Below are 18761 nucleotides of genomic sequence, written 5' to 3' on the forward strand. Positions count from 1 at the left end.
TAAATTATGTTTACTTACTTATATTCTACTAGCTGACGCCCGCGACTTCGTTCGCGTGGATTTAGGTTTTTCGAAATCCCGTGGGAACTCTTTGGTTTTCCGGGATAAAAAGTAGCCTATGTGCTAATCCAGAATATTATCTATCTCCATTCCGAATTTCAGCCAAATCCGTCCAGTAGTTTTTGCGTGAAGGAGTAACAAACATACACACACACACACACACACACACACACACACACACACACACACACACACATACAAACTTTCGCCTTTATAATATTAGTGTGAAGTGTGATAAGTTTATTAAATATATAAATAAATAAAAATAATGTTATATCGATATCATTGGAAACTTTTTCGTCTAAGTTTTGCCTATATCTAATTAGCTATTATTATTAGTCGAACTTTTTGTTTAAGTCAACAGTGAAGTAATTCATCAAAAAACTGGTCAAGTGCGTGTACGAAGGGACCCGTGTCGTCGTACAAGACTTTTTTTTGATGTGACCAAAAATTCACGGCTTTCGGATTTTTTGACGATCAGGTGAGATAGCAGTCAAGGGCTAACTTGTAAAGAAGGGACTTGTTGGGAGTTGGGCAATCTACTTTAAGCTCGAGCTTTAACTATGAAGAGAAATTGTTTATTTACTTGTAAAGACCTTCGCCATTACTCGTTTATTGATAAGTGCAAGTTGCGCAACAGTGCTCATAAATCGGGGACACTTTTACGATGAAGGCCGCCTGCGCGTGCGCCGAGCACTGCGCTCGCGCCTCGCGGCATGCCAACTTGCAACGTGTGTTTCTAATAGAACTAATCTAATTCTTGATCAGTTTTTAGGGTTTCGTATCTTCCGAGAAATAAACAAAACCGGTCTACATAAAAGGTTTAGCAAGTATACCTAGGTACGGAACCCTTCGTGTTGTGTGTGAGTCCACTTCGCACATAGTCAAACATAAGTTAATCTACATACGTATAGCCTAAGTAACACTTTTATGTAGAAAACTGCAAGTTAAATTTTTTTGTGAACACATTTTAATGTTTTTTTTTTTGCGATTTAAACATGTAACTACAAATTCACGGTGTTAGATTTTTTCCTTTAGTTGTGCTATAAGACCTACCTACGAGTACTTCCCAAATTTCATGATTCTAGGTGAGTATCATATTCTTTACAGACTCGACAGACGGGACAGACAGACAACAAAGTGATCCTATAAGGGTTCCTTTTTTCCTTTTGAGGTACGGAACCCTAAAAATAATGTCCAAGTAGGATATTTTATTACATGCAATAGGTACGAGTAGGTAAATGTAATAAAATAAACACAGTAATTACACAATTAACGTACGTAACCAGTAACTAACGACATAATGTAAGTAACTAACGACATAATGTAAACCGATCGTTACATTAGAGAGAATTATTGTAATTATCGACAGTTCATACTAAACGGTGCACACTTTGATATGAGTCCATTGTCACACGTCATTGCTTACACGTCACTGAATCAAAGGCTGAGATCTATAGAGCGTACTTCGACTTTGCTTAGACTTAAGTTTCAGTTAAAACAAGGCAAATTTATGCTCGCGACATAACGCTGTCCCGTTTTCTCGCGACATAACGCTGTCCCGTTTTAACAATGTCTTAAGTTTGAACTAAGTCAAAGTACGCTCTATAGATCTCAGCAATAGTGTGTCTGCATGGTGTTTGTTGTTTGGGTACCATTGTACACTTTCTGACTGTCAAACAATGATGTAGTGTTGATAATTAATTACGTTTATTTAAAACTAAAGCTACGAGGGTTTTAAATGCGCCCAAGTCTGAGAGGAGCCCACAACAAACTTAGGCGGACCGTACTATACCGCATGGAAGTATTAATTTCATGAAATTACTAGCCGATGCCCGCGACTTCGCCCGCGTGGATTTAGGTTTTTTGAAATCCCGTGGGAACTCTTTGATTTTCCGGGATAAAAAGTAGCCTATGTGCTAACCCAGGATATTATCTATCTCCACTCCAAATTTCAGCCAAATCCGTTCAGTAGTTTTTGCGTGAAAGAGTAACAAACATACACACACACACACACACACACACACACACACACACACACATACAAACTTTCGCCTTTATAATATTAGTGTGATGTGAAGTGTGATAATCTTAGTGTACGGAAGTAATGGTGAAAGGTATGACGTAAGCTGGTAGCTTTAGTAAGAGTAATATACGAGTCACTACCCCTATTATAAATCCAATAGTTTGTCCTTCAATCATGCCGCAACGGAGCAACGGATCGACTGATTGTTTGCATGGATTAGATAAAGACCTGGAGAGTGATATAGGTTCATTTTTATCCCGCAAAATTCAAAAGTTACCACGGGATTATTAATATAGAAATAAATAAATAAAAATACAAGTATTTTTAAATCCTAAATCCTCCGAAAACCTAAATGCATGCGGACAAAGTCACGGGCATCAGCTATGTAAGCATGTATAACTTTTGTGACAGAAAAGTCGTGTCGCATGTCAGTGGTCAATGGAAACGCGTCCATATTGCACATTGTTGGGCAGTAGTGGTAGTAGCGACTAGCAAGACAAGTGCCCCGATTTCTTTAAGGTGAAGGTTGACAATAACTTTTAAATAGCATTCAACGTGTTTTCTTAATGTTAGAGAAATGTTATAGGTACGACAGAGTTGGCTAAAACGAAAGATTATATTTAACTAGCTTATGCCCGCGACTTCGTTTGTGTGGATGTAGGTTTTTTTTAAATCCCGTGGGAATTCTTTGATTTTCCGGGATAAAAAGTAGCTTATGTGCTAATCCAGGGTATAATCTATCTCCATTCTAAATTTCAGTCCAATCCGTCCAGTAGTTTTTGCGTGAAGCAGTAACAAACATACACACACACACACACACACACACAAACAAACTTTTGCCTTTATAATATTACTAGCCGATGCGCGCGACTTCGCCCGCGTGGATTTAGGTTTTTTGAAATCCCGTGGGAACTCTTTGATTTTCCGGGATAAAAAGTAGCTTATGTGCTAATCCAGGGTATAATCTATCTCTATTCCAAATTTCAGCTAAATCCGTCCAGTAGTTTTTGCGTGAAGGAGTAACAAACATACACACACACACATACACACACAAACTTTTGAGTGATGAATGTATTTTTTATTATTTTAAGAGGTTTGAATTTGTAGTATTGGAGCCTGGCCCACCTACATTATCTGCCATTTTCTTTTTTTTTTCAAAAGCGTCATGTGTCCGAGATATAAGCTATCAAAGTTATACAGATGACTCCACTTCAAAGCCCTTTCTTTATAGTAAGAGAAAGTGCAGCGGCATCTCATTACATAAGTAGGTACTAATTACCTATGTTATTAATCATACAATTTTCACATAATAACTGTGTAGTTCTATCATCAATAAGACGCCATTTAAAAACAAAGATTGTTCCTAGTATTATTGAGACAAAAACCCTCTGACCGAATTCTATAGCGATTATTATCTGAATACAAGAGCATCCTTGGCTATAGAAAATCGGCTGAAAAGTAAAAAGTAAGGTCGTCACGACCTCATTTGCACTGATTATACTGTAAAAACTATTGGTGCTTTACTCTGTGTACATTATGTACTGTAATTGTTTCCGAATTGATCCAGTTTGTACCGGCTTTAACCGGATTTCGCATTTCCCTTGTAATTTCTATATATCTATTCTAAAACTGTAAAAAGAAACATAAGGAGGAAGCCTTCAATCCAGACAGTTCTTTGTAATATTTTTAAAGGTGTGTGAAGTCTGCCAATTTGAAATTGGCTAACGTGGTAAATTATGGCCAAAACTTTTATCATTCTGTGACGAGATCCGAGAATAGTGGCTGAAAACTCAAAAAATTCAAAATTCAAAATATTTTTATTCAATTAAACTTTTACAAGAGCTTTTGAATAGTCAAAATAATCTACCACTGGTTCGGAATGCCGTTTCGGAAAAATTCATCATAGCTTCATTTGCACTGATTTCTACTGTAAAAACTATTGGCGCTCCACTATGTGTACATTATGTACTGTAATTCTTTCCGAATTGATCCAGTTTGTACCGGCTTTAACCGGATTTCGCATTTCCCTTAGCTCTATACACTGGTATAGAAAGGAAAATATCATGAGGAAACTTTCATGCTAGAGAGTTCTTTATATGTATGCTGGCTTATCCGCACTAGGCCAGCGTGGTGGGCTATGACCTAATTCTGAGAGGAGACACGCTACTCAGACAAAGGCGGCGAGTCTGTTTTCGAATTGCGTGAAATCTTATGATTTTTAACTAAACCAATACAAATTAGTTAGCTTGCCGTCTTTTGTAGGTCGAACGCGTTTGCAGGAAACGCATGCGAAAAACATATATTATGTCAAGTTGGCAAAAACACTTTCGCCGATTGCTTTAGCCGAGTAAGTAAAAGTAAAAAGTAAAGTATTCTTTACTGTACACCAAGACATAGAAATGTATGAATAACAAAATAGATTTTTGTACAATAGGCGGCCTTATCGCTAAACTAGCAATCTCTTCCAGGCAACCTTTGGGTGAGGAGATAATAAAAATTAAAGAAAGTGGAAGGGGTGGACTGATAAAATAAAGAAAATACACCTAATGTATGTAGGTAAGTATATAAAATTAAAATAAATAATAAAAAAATAAAAAACTAAAGTAAATAAGACAGGAATAAGAATAGGAATAGACGACAGATACGGGGAATAAAAGTAGAAATAAATAAATAAACACATCAGATTGAGCATAAATAGAATAGTATAGAATAGAATAGCCGAGTGTATAAGGCCAATGTGTCTCTCTTTCTAGTCGTTCCCTCATTTCTGAAGATCGTGGTCGTGGTGTTCCTCCAACCTCGTGCGGATTAATTGCTTCCATCGGCTTCTATCGGAGGCTAGTCTTGCAATTGTGTGGCACTTAGAGTCTTTCAGCTGGTCTGCCCGTATGGTTGGTACAATGTGTACTGGAGTCTTTATAGCTTTCGCTTACAGTGAGCCGATGGCTTGGCAATATTATCGTAAAATCGAGAGCATTGCGAGGCACAGATGCGGCGACACGTGCGCCATAAAATAAAATATGGCGCATTGTTGTCGACCTTCGGTGGATCGGTTATCGTTCACTGTTCACTTGTCTTGTATTTAGATGATTACTTAAGCTTCGGCCACACCTGCGCGTCATGAACGCAGGATGCGGGACGCGAAGCGGGAACATCCATGACGCGAATCTATACGTGGCACTGACGTTGTAGTTGCGTAGGTTTGCATGGCGCCATTATACATCGTGAGACGTGCCCGCCGCGCGGCTGACGTTCCCGCTTTGTAATCGGTTTGGTTGATGCTCTATGGTACAGATATCTCTGCTATAGGGCCTTAGATATTAACCGATTGATACCTTATACCACACCCCCGACAATCCATACAAGATGAGGAAGGTGTATTAGTCTAAGTATAGTACGCGACAGGTTGAGATGACAATCAGATTATGAAGCGGGGAGACGCCCCGCATACCCGCGCGGGGACCTGTCTGGCACATTAAGTGACGTGGTCTTATTACTGGGAGCCGGGAGGTCCCAGGTTCGATTCCCGGCAGGGTTTGTAATTTTATAATTTCTAAATGTCTGGTCTGGTAGGAGGCTTCGGCCGTGGCTGGTTACTACTAAGCCGTGCCGCCAACCGATTTAGCGTTCCGGTACGATGCTGTGTAAAAACCAAAGGGGTATGGGTACAATAAAAACTGCCATACCCTTTCAAGGTTAGCCCGCTTCCATCTTAGACCGCGTCATCACTTACCACCAGGTGAGCTTGCTAAGGCTAACTTGTATATAAACAAGTAGGAGGCGGACGTCTTAACCGCTAGTCTATCACGGCTATTTGGTGTGGTAATATAACAGATTAGCACAAGATTCGCTCCAGTCACGCTCGTTGTAAGACGCGAACAGTGCAGTCACGAACGCTTTGTAATACTACTTAATGTAGCCCACTGCGCTACGTCAATGATTAGATAGCTAAAGGTCGTAGCTCATTTACACTACACCGCTCCCACACTACACACACCAGCTCCGCCTCAGATCGAAGTGACCACTAGCTGTCCACGCGCCGTGAGCTAGCAGAAAGCTCGCTGTCCACGGGACGACAGCTAGCAGTACAGCGTCTCCCTATTGCGCACCTTATACCCCGTCCACACTCTGCTCTACTCGCGCAATTAATCGCGACTAGGTCACTTGCCTTTGCAACGCGATGGACGTCGAAACTGTGGCAGTGTGCACGCTATTGCATACTTTCCGACAAAATAGAGAGCGATGGGTGTGAACGAGGAACACGCGAGTATCGCGGCCACACTACGTCTCTGCCTCCGTTCCTCGCTCCTTCCCATGCCACACGGGCAGTGTGTGGACGGGGGGTTACAACTTGCTTGAGAGGCCCGCACGAGTGGGCCGCTCGCTTGAAGCGCGTGGTAAGCGAGACCTCAACCATCGAGTGGCTAGATTGCCGTAAGTTCGCTTGCTGAGCGTTGTTAACAATTGTGACGCGAACGTTGCAGTCACGAAGGCTTTGTAATACTACCACTGTGCTACGTAAATGATTAGATACCTAATGGTTAATATGGAGTTATGCTAATCGTGTGGGTATATTTGTCTGCAAACTTGACTATTTTAGAGCCTTTGATGTCCAAGTATTGTGAATTGGAATATGGACTGTGAACTGGTAACATGCCCTTTTTTTCGTGAGGAAAATCCATCATGGATACCACCGGCCACGAGGGAGCACAGTGGTTATGGCGGACTCCTACCGACTAAAAAACCGACCTCACGAAGTTCCACCCCACCCTGAGAGAGGTACAAGGAACCGACAACGCCTTGTTACTCCGCCAGCGGATGTATGTACGTCGTAGCAGACCCACCACTGGGACACTACGTGCCCCCAATCACCGTTACAGGCATGCCAGAATCACAGCACGCCTACTAACCCGAGGACCACACTCTGAGCGACGGACCACCCCGTGTCCATCATCCATAGGTCCTCCCGAGTGCTAGAGTTCACGGGGAGAGCAATTCCCTTCCCACGTTCCCCACAGTCAACATCTCCTTCGCTGGTCACCAAACTGGACAGGCGAGAAACCGGTGGGGCAGCCAGTGATCCACCAACCATCCAACATCCTCAAACTGCTGGAGGGTTCGGGCTGAAATTAGGCATGCAGATAGCTAGATATTATGACGTGGATATAGAAGAAAGGATTGAGCCCTAATATGGTAAAATTGGGTTCCTTTGTGTAATCTACGCAGACAAAGTCGCGGGCATCAGTTAGTGTTCGCTAAGTATGTCAAGTGAAGATAACAGTGATAAGTGTGACAGTTGACAACCGTTTTACACTAGCATTGAGCGTTTTTCAACATGATTTGCGAAATTTTTCACTTTGTCCATATTAGAAAACGTAAGAGCTGTCACGTGAGAACGTGAGAGAAAAGATCACTGTCGCGAATCGCTGGTTATGTTCTAGCTTGTCCTTGTACGAACTCAATATCTACGTACAACTACTTTTACACTAGAATAATTTATATTGTCTACCTCCTTGGCGTAGTGGTCTTATTAGTGGGAGGACCCGGGTTCGATTCCCGGCAGAGGTTTAGAATTTTATAATTTCTAAATTGCTGGTCTGGTCTGGTGGGAGGCTTTAGTCGTGGCTAGTTACCACCCTAAAGAGGGACGTGTGGCCTAGTTGTGTCAGCGCATACCAATCGATTGTGATTGTTAAGCAACACTGACCCAAGTCGGTAACTGGATGGGTGACCGACTTCAGAGGTCCGAATTTGGCCTTTTCGTTTCCTCCGTGTCTCGGAGAGCACGTTATCACTAACATTTGATAATAACTGTAAATTAACCTAAGAGTCGAAATTTCGTTCTCGTCGAGTTGTATGCGGAAGGATCTGGGAACCCACCGGATTATTATCCCAAGAGAACCCCTACCATTATAAGATTAATGGAAAGGGGTCACGACCCTCAGTAATGAGGAATACGACTATAGAGAGAGTTATCACTCTACCGGCAAAGCCGTGCCTCAAAGCGATTTAGCGTTCCGGTACGATGCCCTGTAGAAGCCGAAAGACCATGTGCCAAAGAAGTATCGGTTTAATCAAACCTGCGATACCCCTTCCAGGTTAGCCTGCTTACGTCTTAGTATGCATCGTCACTTACCACCAGGTGAGATTGCAGTCAAGGGCTAACTTATATCTGAATTTCAAAAATCTGATTCTTTACTTAATTGACCTCAATCCAAGTCGCAATTTCATAAAATCCCCTCAAATTGGTACATCACGAACGTCACCTCTGTCGCTAACTACTCTTTGGCACGACTTGTGTCGATTTTCAATGTTTACTATTACGAAATAGTCATGTTTTTTGGATAGACTTCAAATTATTGAAAACTAGCCGATGGCCGCGACTTCGTCCGCGTGGATTTAGGTTTTTTGAAATCCCGTGGGAACTGTTTGATTTTCCGGGTAATTCCCGATTAAAAGTAATTTCCGGGTAATTTCCGATAAAAAGTTGCGTATGTCAATTACGGGGACGCAAGCTACTTCGGTACCCACACTAATCGCTTAAGCGGATGGGTTTTTGGGAATCCCGTGGGAACTCTTTGATTTTCCGGGATAATGTTATGGAAGTATGGACTAAGTACTTCGTCATTGTCATGAATCGTGATAGCCTAGTGGTTACAACTTCCGCCTCCTTTTCGGAAAGTCGGAGGTTCGATCCCTAACCCGCACCACAAACTTTTCGGGCTTTGCGCAAAAACCACATGCTTAAACAGTGAAGGAAAACATCGTGAGGAAATCTGCATGGATTAGCAGCCACACACTTTTTAGTATATTGTGGAGAATTATTATGGCTTTAGGCCATAGTCTACCTTGCTGGCCCAGTGCGGTTTGGCCATTTATAAGTCTATGGGTTTGGCAGATTTCACACACCTTTGAGAACATTAGTATGGAGAACTCCGATGAAGTCAAACAGCTGGGGTATCACAAAAGACATAAAAGTCGACGTTTAATCAATGATAATATGTATAAAAATAATAATACAACTAGTAAAACTAAGTTTATTACTTGGTTTACTACTGTAGATGTAATAGTAAGTAGTAATAAGTTTATTATTGAATCGTTTTTTCGCAATTGCAAACATTATGAAGGCTAACCGACCGTTTTAAACTGCGATAAAAACAACAAGCACATTTTATTTTTATCAAGTAGGTATATCATCGTATCATCTCTGATCTTTTAAGAAAAAAATAAGATAATTACCTTGTATCTGTTGTTTTTCCACCGGATACTTCTATCATTTCAGGAGTCAGAATATAAAATCTCTTAGGGCCGATTTTTCGATCATCGAATGACTTTTATCTGAGGAATAAAGACATTTTGACAGATTTCCTATACAAAAACTTTCAATATCTCTATTCCTCAGATAAAAGTTATTTGACGATTAAAAAATCAGCCCTTAATGGTAAACGAAGTTGCCTGTGCAGATCTAAATATATAAAGTGAAAAGTTGACTGACTGACTGACTGATCTATCAATGCACAACTCAAACTACCGGTTGGATTTCCTGGGATAATAATAATAATAACGTTTATTTCAGACCGTTATACATAGTCCATATTTATGTGTTAGTAACATTATTTACTTAATCCTATATTAGTAGCTAAACCTAAATCAAAGTGTTAGTAACGATAACTTAAAAACTATGTTAGTACTTACTAACTATAAAATTAACTTCATTTCAAACACACCTTTTAGGTGCCCTCGAAGTAAATAAAAGTAGCCTAAAAGTACTAATAAAAGTAGATAAAAGTAGCCTAGTCACTCTCTAGATCTGTAACTCTGTCCAAGGTCGATCCGTAGTTTCTTTGCGACGTGATTGAAGGACAAACACATTTACAAATTGTCACATTATTATAATATTTGTAGTGATGTATAATCCAATAAGTAAACCAAACCGGGCAAAACGAATGAGCTGGTTGGTACACTAGGTTTTCCACTTATTTACTTCACGCAAATTTTTAACCCCCGACCGAAAAAGAGGGGTGTTATAAGTTTGGCGTGTGTATCTGTGCATCTGTCTCTGGCATCGTAGTTCCTAAAGTAATGAACCGATTTTAATTTAGTTTTTTTTGTTTGAATGGTGGCTTGATAGAGAGTGTTCTTAGCTATAATCCAAGAAAATCGATTCAGCCGTTTGGAAGTTATCAGCTCTTTTCTAGTTATTACTGTAACCTTCACCTGTCGGGGATGTTATAAATTTTCAATTTACTCTTGTCCAATAAGAAATTGAAAGAACTTAGCTTAACTTAGACTTAGAGTAACCTTTACCCTTGGTGCAAACGAGGAATTTATAGTCTTCTACGTATTTTTTTTATGATTACCAATTAGTAATAAGTAATTAAAAAAATCATGCGACACGCCAAATTTAGCTTCGCTTAGTTGCGCTTTGCCTATTCGTCCACGGCTTTGCCTTGAAAATTTTTTTCAGATAAGTACCTAAATCGTGTTTGCAGGAATATCACATGGAAATCATCAAAAACGTGATAATTTTATCGCCATGCTATATTGAGATTAACTTTCAGTGTAGTAATTTACTTATTATGTCATGTTTTTATCGTTTTAATGATCATTCGTTAATTTTAGTATTTTCCGTATTACAACCTATAAAAGATGTAGCTTTGTATTTTATGCGACAGGTCGGGATGGCAATCGGTGTATCCCGCGCTATCCCGCACCGAGTTAGTGCGGGGCGTCTCCACCCTGATTGATTTCTCGAACTATGTGCCCTGCCCATTGCCAGTTCAGCTTCGCAACCCCTTGAGCTATGTTGGTTACTCTGGTTCCCCTACAGATCTCCTCATTCCTGATTTGATCTTCGAGCATATCGACGGCTTAGAGTGAAAACCTCGTAAGTGTAAAAGAAGTAACTTTTCAGGAGGAAGAAAAAACTGCGGGCTGTAACTAACAGAAGCGAGTATTTACGAGTTTCTCATTTAATGTCATAGATGGCGTTACGAGTATCGAATGAACAAATTAGTCAGATCAGGATGTGCGTTGCGAGGTTTTCTTCCCAGAAACGCAATAAAATTTTGAGCAAAAATGCATTCCCGAGGTTTTCACTCTAAGACGACGATATAGCTCTTTTTTTTTCTCTCCCGCCTTGCTTTACAAAGATTAGCCAATGTCAAGTTTTTAGTTATTTGTAACAAGTTAGTTAAACTATACAAGTATGGACCCCGTCTGTGCCGGCGCTCGGCGACACACGCACGGCACCCCCTTATAGCGCTTTCCAGTCAGTTTTAACAAAAAAAAAACACTCCAAAAAGGCAGAGCACGCCCGCCAGCTAACACCAACACAGACGAAGTCCGCATATAGCTCTCTGACTTTCCATCGTTCGCTGAATGACTCTGAGTTTTCTTTCGACCATAAATCGACACCTCCCACGTAAGTTGTTGTATCCCCAAAACTACAACTTTTCAGTAGAGCGTTTTAAAGATATAAATTGAAATTAAAGCTCCATTTTTCAATATATTTTTGTGAAATTCGGTATTTAGATATAGTTTACAGTACTTTAACATATTCTGAAAGATAATTTATAGAAATACTTCACATTTCTGAGATTTTGTTCATACAACATTTTACGGCGTGTTTCATCTTTGTAAAATGTTGTATAAGATACTTACAACAAATTACGCTGGAAAAAACGGGTTGAGTGTCATCGTATGTGTTAAATACAACAGTGTACGTCGTTTAAAATTTAAAAAAAATGTAGTATGTGTAGTCCGATTCATCATTTCCAACCAATGGATGTCCACTACTGGACATAGGTCTCTTGTAGGGACTTCTATATGCCACGGGCTTGCACCACCTGAATCCAATGGCTCCTTGTGACTCGTTTGATGTCGTCTGTGCACCTAGTGGGAGTCTGTCAACGCTGCGCCTTACAGTGCGAGGTTCCAGCACCTTGGGACCTCAACGTCTATGGGTCCTTCGAATTATGTGCCCCGGCCATTTACACTTTAACTTCACAACCCATTTATGCCGGTTACTCTGATTTTCCTACCGATATCCACATTCCAGATTCGATCACGTAGAGAAACTTCAAATATAGCTCTCTAATTGCCCGCTTAGTGACTCTGAACTTTCTTATGAATTCCATTATAATATGTGACCATATTATCTCGGATCCATAATATGTCCTCACTGGTAACACGCACTGTTCGAAGACTAATTTAGTTTCCGTACGCTGCCGCCGAGTCGGATTCGTTGGCTGACCTGTTTCTTGAAATTGCACTTACCTACCTGGTCCAGGTACCTGTTCCAGGCTCACACTTTTCTATAATTTCAAGTGCAGAGCCCTCAACGATTACTGGGTGGGCCGAGACATAAGAATCAGACATAATTTTCGTCTTACTCATGTTCATTTTCAGGCCCATCTGTTGTGAAACTTTGCAAAGGTTATTGAGCTGTAAATGTAGAAACTCTGGGAAACCTAATGAGGTTTCCCAGAGTTTCTGCGATAGTGACTATGTCTTTCTTTTGATGTTAATGTCAAGTTCATTCCAATCCAAGCTTAAAGATAAGGACGTCTTAAAAGGAGGGGTAAAGAGTTTCAGAGAATTACGTCTCAATGTGCACTCTGTCACTGCAATTGGACTGGCCTAGTCTGGTCCTATATGTCGACTGACATGGTGTTTTCGTACAGGATTCTATTTCAGCATTTGCATGAACAGGCAGTTGTTTCAGCATCTCAATAGCGACCTAAATACAGCCCCAGTTTCCACCAAATCAAAAACTTTCTCATAGTTTACAAACGCTTAGCAAAGAGGCAGATTATTATAATAGCCTTCAGTTATATTATGCATAACATGTCGCAGCTTATGAATGTGACCTATAGTGCTTGAGCTTTTTCAGAATCAAGCTTGTTAGGGATGCTGAAAGTCATCGAACTTATTATTGTGACGATTCATAATGACTTACGATAACAACAGCTTATAGACATGGCTTAGCAGTGACATGAGTCTATGACTCTTCTTAACTAATGTTTGTAACTTTGTAATTTCGTTATGCAATGAACTAGATTAATTTGAATATAAGATTCACTAACCTTTTGTGCCCACATTGCAACAAATAAACCATTACTTATTATTTATTACGGCATTATCGCCATGACGGGATTGAAAATCCTGTCATGGCGATTGGAAAATCGCTGAAAGACCTTAAGTACTGGTTTGCCACCCGCTTTTAGGAATTTTACTGTGATTCTGATATCACCGAGCGAATTTTTATCCTTGAGTTGTTTGAGAGCCATACTTATCTCGTATAAACTGGCATCTGGGATATCTTGGGTATAGTGTCCCGTCAATTTAGCTCTGGGATCTTTAGCCAAATCTTCAACAAGTCTTTGTATTGTGGTGTATAACTGTCCATAGAACTTCTCCACTTATTTCAAGAGCTCAAGTTTAGCTGAAAAGAGGTGTTGTCAGTTTTTTGTCGTATCAGCAGGCCCTGTTTAGTAGACAGATCTTTCGTGAATACTTTTGAGTTCCTGTTACGCTCTATGGTATCTTTAAAACGAAATTAAAGATCCATAAGTCACGTGTTTGTACAATAGAGATCTGCCAGTAGGTAGGTGCATCTGCTGAAGACTACAGTATCATTTCTGGCCTTTTTCTGGCCATGAGCTTTAAAATCATAAAAAAATATTTGTTATTTTTGGACGATAGGCCGTAAAGAAATTGGACTCCACCACCTGGCAGGTTCTACCAACCTATTTATTGGAAAGGTAGGCTCTGAAATAATATATTGTAGTAGTGATTTTTTTGTTAATTATATGGTAACCTAGTGGTATGATGAGCCGATTAGTTATTTCATTGACTATCATAGGTTTACGTTGCCATCAAACTAAATTTTAGCATAGTTTTATTGTATACAATGTCGTATGTAAGAAAAAAAACAATGTCATAGCAACGTAAAATATAGCATGTAATCATACAACAAAATTTTGAGAAATAAATGCCGAAGTAAAATGTTGTATGTATCACTTAACACAAAATTTATTATAATTCTGCAACGTAAACGGTTGTATGTCATCATACAATACTGTTTTTGGGTGTCCTCAACGACGTAAATTGTTGTATGTAATCTATACAATAGTTTAGCTTGGCATCACTATTAAATTACTAAAATACGATAATGAAATAAAAAAATGCAAACACAACCGTGACATATCAGTGTCTTGAGTTACAAACATTTCATTTGAAGTCCGGCGTGATCTGTTGTATCTGTTACATACGAGGCGCAAACATGCGATTTCACCCCACATAAAACGTTGTAAAGGTCGATATGATATTTTACGTCGTCCTCGTTTGAAAAATACAACATTATACGCCTCATAAGTACTTTAAAAAACAACATTTTTAGGATTTTTTTTAATTGAACATATAAAATAGATAAAAATAGACATTGTTATGTAAAAAACGCAAAATGGCAATTTTGTGGCTTACAACAACTTACGTGGGAGGTGTCGAAATTATCTCGGGTCCATACTCGGATACATGTCACCACTGCAATGGCAGCATGCCATCCTATTTCATTAACCCCCGACCCAAAAAGAGGGGTGTTATAAGTTTGACGTGTATATCTGTGTATCTGTCTGTGGCATCGAAGCTCCTAATTAAATGAACCGATTTTAATTTAGTTTTTTTTTGTTTCAAAGGTGGCTTGATCGAGAGTGTTCTTAGCTATAATCCAAGAAAATCGGTTCAGCCGTTTGAAAGTTATCAGCTCTTTTCTAGTTACTGCAACCTTCACTTGTCGGGGGTGTTATAAATTTTTAATTTACACTTGTATATAGTACACTTTGTGAGCCCTGTATAGTTCGCCACAGGTTGGCATGCCAATCGGGGTGGGTACGCTCGGCCTCATACACCGATTGCCATGTCGACCTGTCGTGAACTATAATGGCATATTTGTAAGATTTAACAAATTAAACTCATTGTTACCTGTTTAGCCAGAACGAATCGTAAGATAATTAGCTTATATAGTTCCGGCAAGAGATTAACTGGCCAGTTATAATCCTGCGCTGAAACCGTAACCGCCATGCTAATTGTAACTGATTGTGACTGAAAATTTGCTTTTCTTAGATACTTATTTGCATTTACATCAAAATGCATAATTTTCCTTTTCATTTGAATCTTTTGTTCCATTCATTACTATGAACATCAGCACACTGGAGACTTGTTTCAAAACTTTTTATCTTGTTCCATTTTTTTAAAGAATTTATTCATTTTTATCAAATGATGACAAAATACAATATAAACTAGCTTATGCCCACGACTTTTTCCACGTGGACTACACAAATTTCAAACCCCTATTTTACCCCCTTAGAGGTTGAGTTTTGCAAACCGCAGTCGGGGATTTTTGGAAAACTTTTTGATTTGTCTGAAAATCAGCGCTGCAGTAGTCAAATACGTGTTATGCAGCTGAGGCAGTAGCGCCTTTAGCTCGCACAAGATATCTTTGTTTTTAGTTTTTTTCTAGGTCGTAGTTTTGAGTTTCGTTTTTATTTTGTTGCTTTTAACATCTTCTCTATACCTATATTATTTTGCTTTTCTATACAGAAAGTAAGTTCTGTTAAGCTAAATAAACTTTTATTTATTTATTATTATTTACTTGTTGTCGAAGTAAGTCAAATTCCTAAAACGCTGGTACCTCTGGTGCAAGTGTTCATGGGCGGCGGCAATCACTTAACATCAGGTGATCCGCCTGCTCGTTTGCTCGCTATTTTTAACCCCCGACCCAAAAAGAGGTGTGTTATAAGTTTGACGTGTGTATCTGTTTGTGGCATCGTAGCGCCTAAACGAATGAACCGGTTATAATTTAGTTTTTTTTTTTGTTTGAAAGGTGGCTTGATCGAGAGTGTTCTTAGCTATAATCCAAAAAAATTGGTGCAGCCGTTTAAAAGTTATCAGCTCTTTTCTAGTTACTGTAACCTTCAGTTGTCGGGGGTGTTATAAATTTTTAATTTACACTTGTTATAGTTCGCTATACATTGCATTACATGCGAGTCACACTCTCACATGGAGGGTTCTGTACCATCGTACAAGAAATAATACTTTTTTTTTACTTTCATAGTGATCCAGTGAATACATTACAAGTGTAAATTTTTAATTTACACTTGTTTATTTAAAAAAACATGTCGCACATGTGTTTTATTCCTACGCCCCGTGCAAGCGCCTCGGCCGCTAGTCGCGTACTACGCTAGTACTATCGGCACTTTTGCATTTATCACTGTCAAGCAGTTTATTTGTATTCCATTTTTCATGATAAAACACCATACAATCAGTCCCACTCGGTCGCTTGACGCGGGCTGACGCAGCGGCACGGTTACTCGTTTTGATAACCCTCAAAACCGCCAAAGTTTTTCCGCGTTGTGATACTATTATTGTTTATAGTTTTTTCTAGTAACATAATAATTATAATAATAATAATAATAATTTATTGATACTTATACATACATGGGTTACATAGCAAGATTGAGATTCCTACCTTCTGCACTAGGAAATACCTGTATTGCAGAAGGTAGGAGTACAAAGTTTAAAGTTTTCTTAATTAATTTCTAATATTCAAACTTAACTAGGCTAAAATTATAGATGACTGTGTATGTGTGTGTGTGTGTGTGTGTGTGTGTGTGTGTGTGTGTGTGTGTGTGTGTGTGTGTGTGTGTGTGTGTGTGTGTTAGTAGCATTCGTAAGTAAGACATTGTACAGGGCAGGTGTTGCATAACAATATTTATGCCAATAGAAAACGTGTCTGAATCTTAAACAATGCGACTTAATGCGACTTAATGCGAATAATAATAATTTATTGATACTTATACATACATGGGTTACATAGCAAGATTGAGATTCCTACCTTCTGCACTAGGAAATACCTGTATTGCAAAAGGTAGGAGTACAAAGTTTAAAGTTTTCTTAATTAATTTCTAATATTCAAACTTAACTAGGCTAAAATTATAGATGACTGTGTATGTGTGTCTGTGTGTGTGTGTGTGTGTGTGTGTGTGTGTGTGTGTGTGTGTGTGTGTGTGTGTGTGTGTGTGTGTGTGTGTGTGTGTGTGTGTGTGTGTGTGTGTGTGTGTGTGTGTGTTAGTAGCATTCGTAAGTAAGACATTGTACAGGGCAGGTGTTGCATAACAATATTTTTATGCCAATAGAAAACGTGTCTGAATCTTAAACAATGCGACTTATTCACTATCTGACGGAGGATCTTAAGGATTTCTTATGTTATCTCGCTTCTGCTCTTGGTTTCAGTCAACATTTATAATAATAATCTACTGTTCAATTGTTTGTTATTCCTAATTATTTATTACACATAAGCACTTAATCCTTTCTGCGATAATTCTGTTCGCGGCTTCTTATTTAATTGTTTGTATTTAAATAAGTAATTGAGTAGGTACCTACTTTGAATTAAATATAGTAAATGATGTATCTTTTCAAAAACTTTGGTTTAGATAATCGTTTATTTGTTTTATTTGACTCTTTTTTGCACATTTTAAAAATGGAATGTACCATGGCAAACTTTATACCTAAAGGTATTTTCTTACAGTTAACATTTGGTAATGGGGACAGATTGATAGAAACAGTGCGTACATAGAGTGAATGAAGTAAAAGAAAAAGATCTTCGTTACTTTAGCCTGCTATACACCTTTAACAGGGCTCTCTCCGTCACTTACTCCATACAATCGTAGTCCCAATTTCATTTGAATATTAGGCAACCAAAGTCAATGGAATTTTGCAGACATATTCTAGAAACTAATATCTGTGCCTGTGGTGTTTTAGATTTTTCTAAAAATATGTAGTTTTACAATTACAGGGGCTCAAAGATTTGTATGTGAATTTTTAAGACTGCGTAACTTTGAAACTGAATACTTTAACGGAAATCTGGAAAACCACTGGCATAGATATTAATTAGTTCCCGGAACTTTACTACAAAATTCCATTGAGTATGATTGATTAGTATTCCAATGAGAGACGAACTACGTTTGTATGGAGCGAGTGACGGAGAGACCGCTCTTAAGTGCTTAAAGTTTAAAAATGTAATGGATGTTTGGCAGGGGGTTTCCACGACTGTCAGTGTCTGGCAATACATGACGTGATTTCTAATACTGTATCAATGAACATGTAAAAAATTAGACTTTTTCACACCTTTATTACTTGTTATCTCCTAAAGTCATCATGATCCAAACTTCATAGTTTCTGATCGTTCCTCCCCGTGTTGGGGACAATACGCACAGAAATTTTCAGCTTTTATAAAATAACGAAAGTCTGGTACGCGCTGGTTTATTCTATAATAGGTAATAGAGTGAAATGTATAAATAAGTAAAACGTGAAAAATAGACCACGGGAAATCGTGTTGTACCTATTCTTATATCTTGAATGCCATTGTTTAAATAAAATTATTCATAAAATCATAACCTTTAATATTTATACTATAATTTACTTATAATAACATAATATATCATACAATACATGGCGTAATTAAAAGGAAACTTTAACTTTTAACATATCATTTTGTCCATTTCAAGTACATAAGCTTGTATGTTCATAAATATAATTGAGTTATTTTACATAATTATTCATTTAATTACTGACCTTGATTAACAAAAAAGCCATTTTAATTTTTAACGTCACA

General features: G+C 38.7%; 1 protein-coding gene across 3 annotated transcripts in view; it reads left to right on the forward strand.

Moving 5' to 3' along the window:
• The window catches only part of LOC123877168 (transcription factor EB-like), a 109519-nt gene that overhangs the window by 49979 nt on the left and 40779 nt on the right, over positions 1 to 18761 (forward strand). Inside the window, exon 1 of one of the 3 annotated variants that reach the window (XM_045923672.1) lies at positions 16360 to 16531. The exons of the other annotated variants lie outside the window; for them this stretch is intronic. The gene's annotated coding sequence lies outside the window, so the exon portion shown is untranslated. Of the gene's footprint in view, positions 1 to 16359; positions 16532 to 18761 lie in introns of those variants that run through there. 3 annotated transcript variants of the gene reach the window in all.

This window comes from Maniola jurtina, chromosome 23 (genome assembly GCF_905333055.1).
Source record: "Maniola jurtina chromosome 23, ilManJurt1.1, whole genome shotgun sequence".
Lineage (NCBI taxonomy): Eukaryota > Metazoa > Arthropoda > Insecta > Lepidoptera > Nymphalidae > Maniola > Maniola jurtina.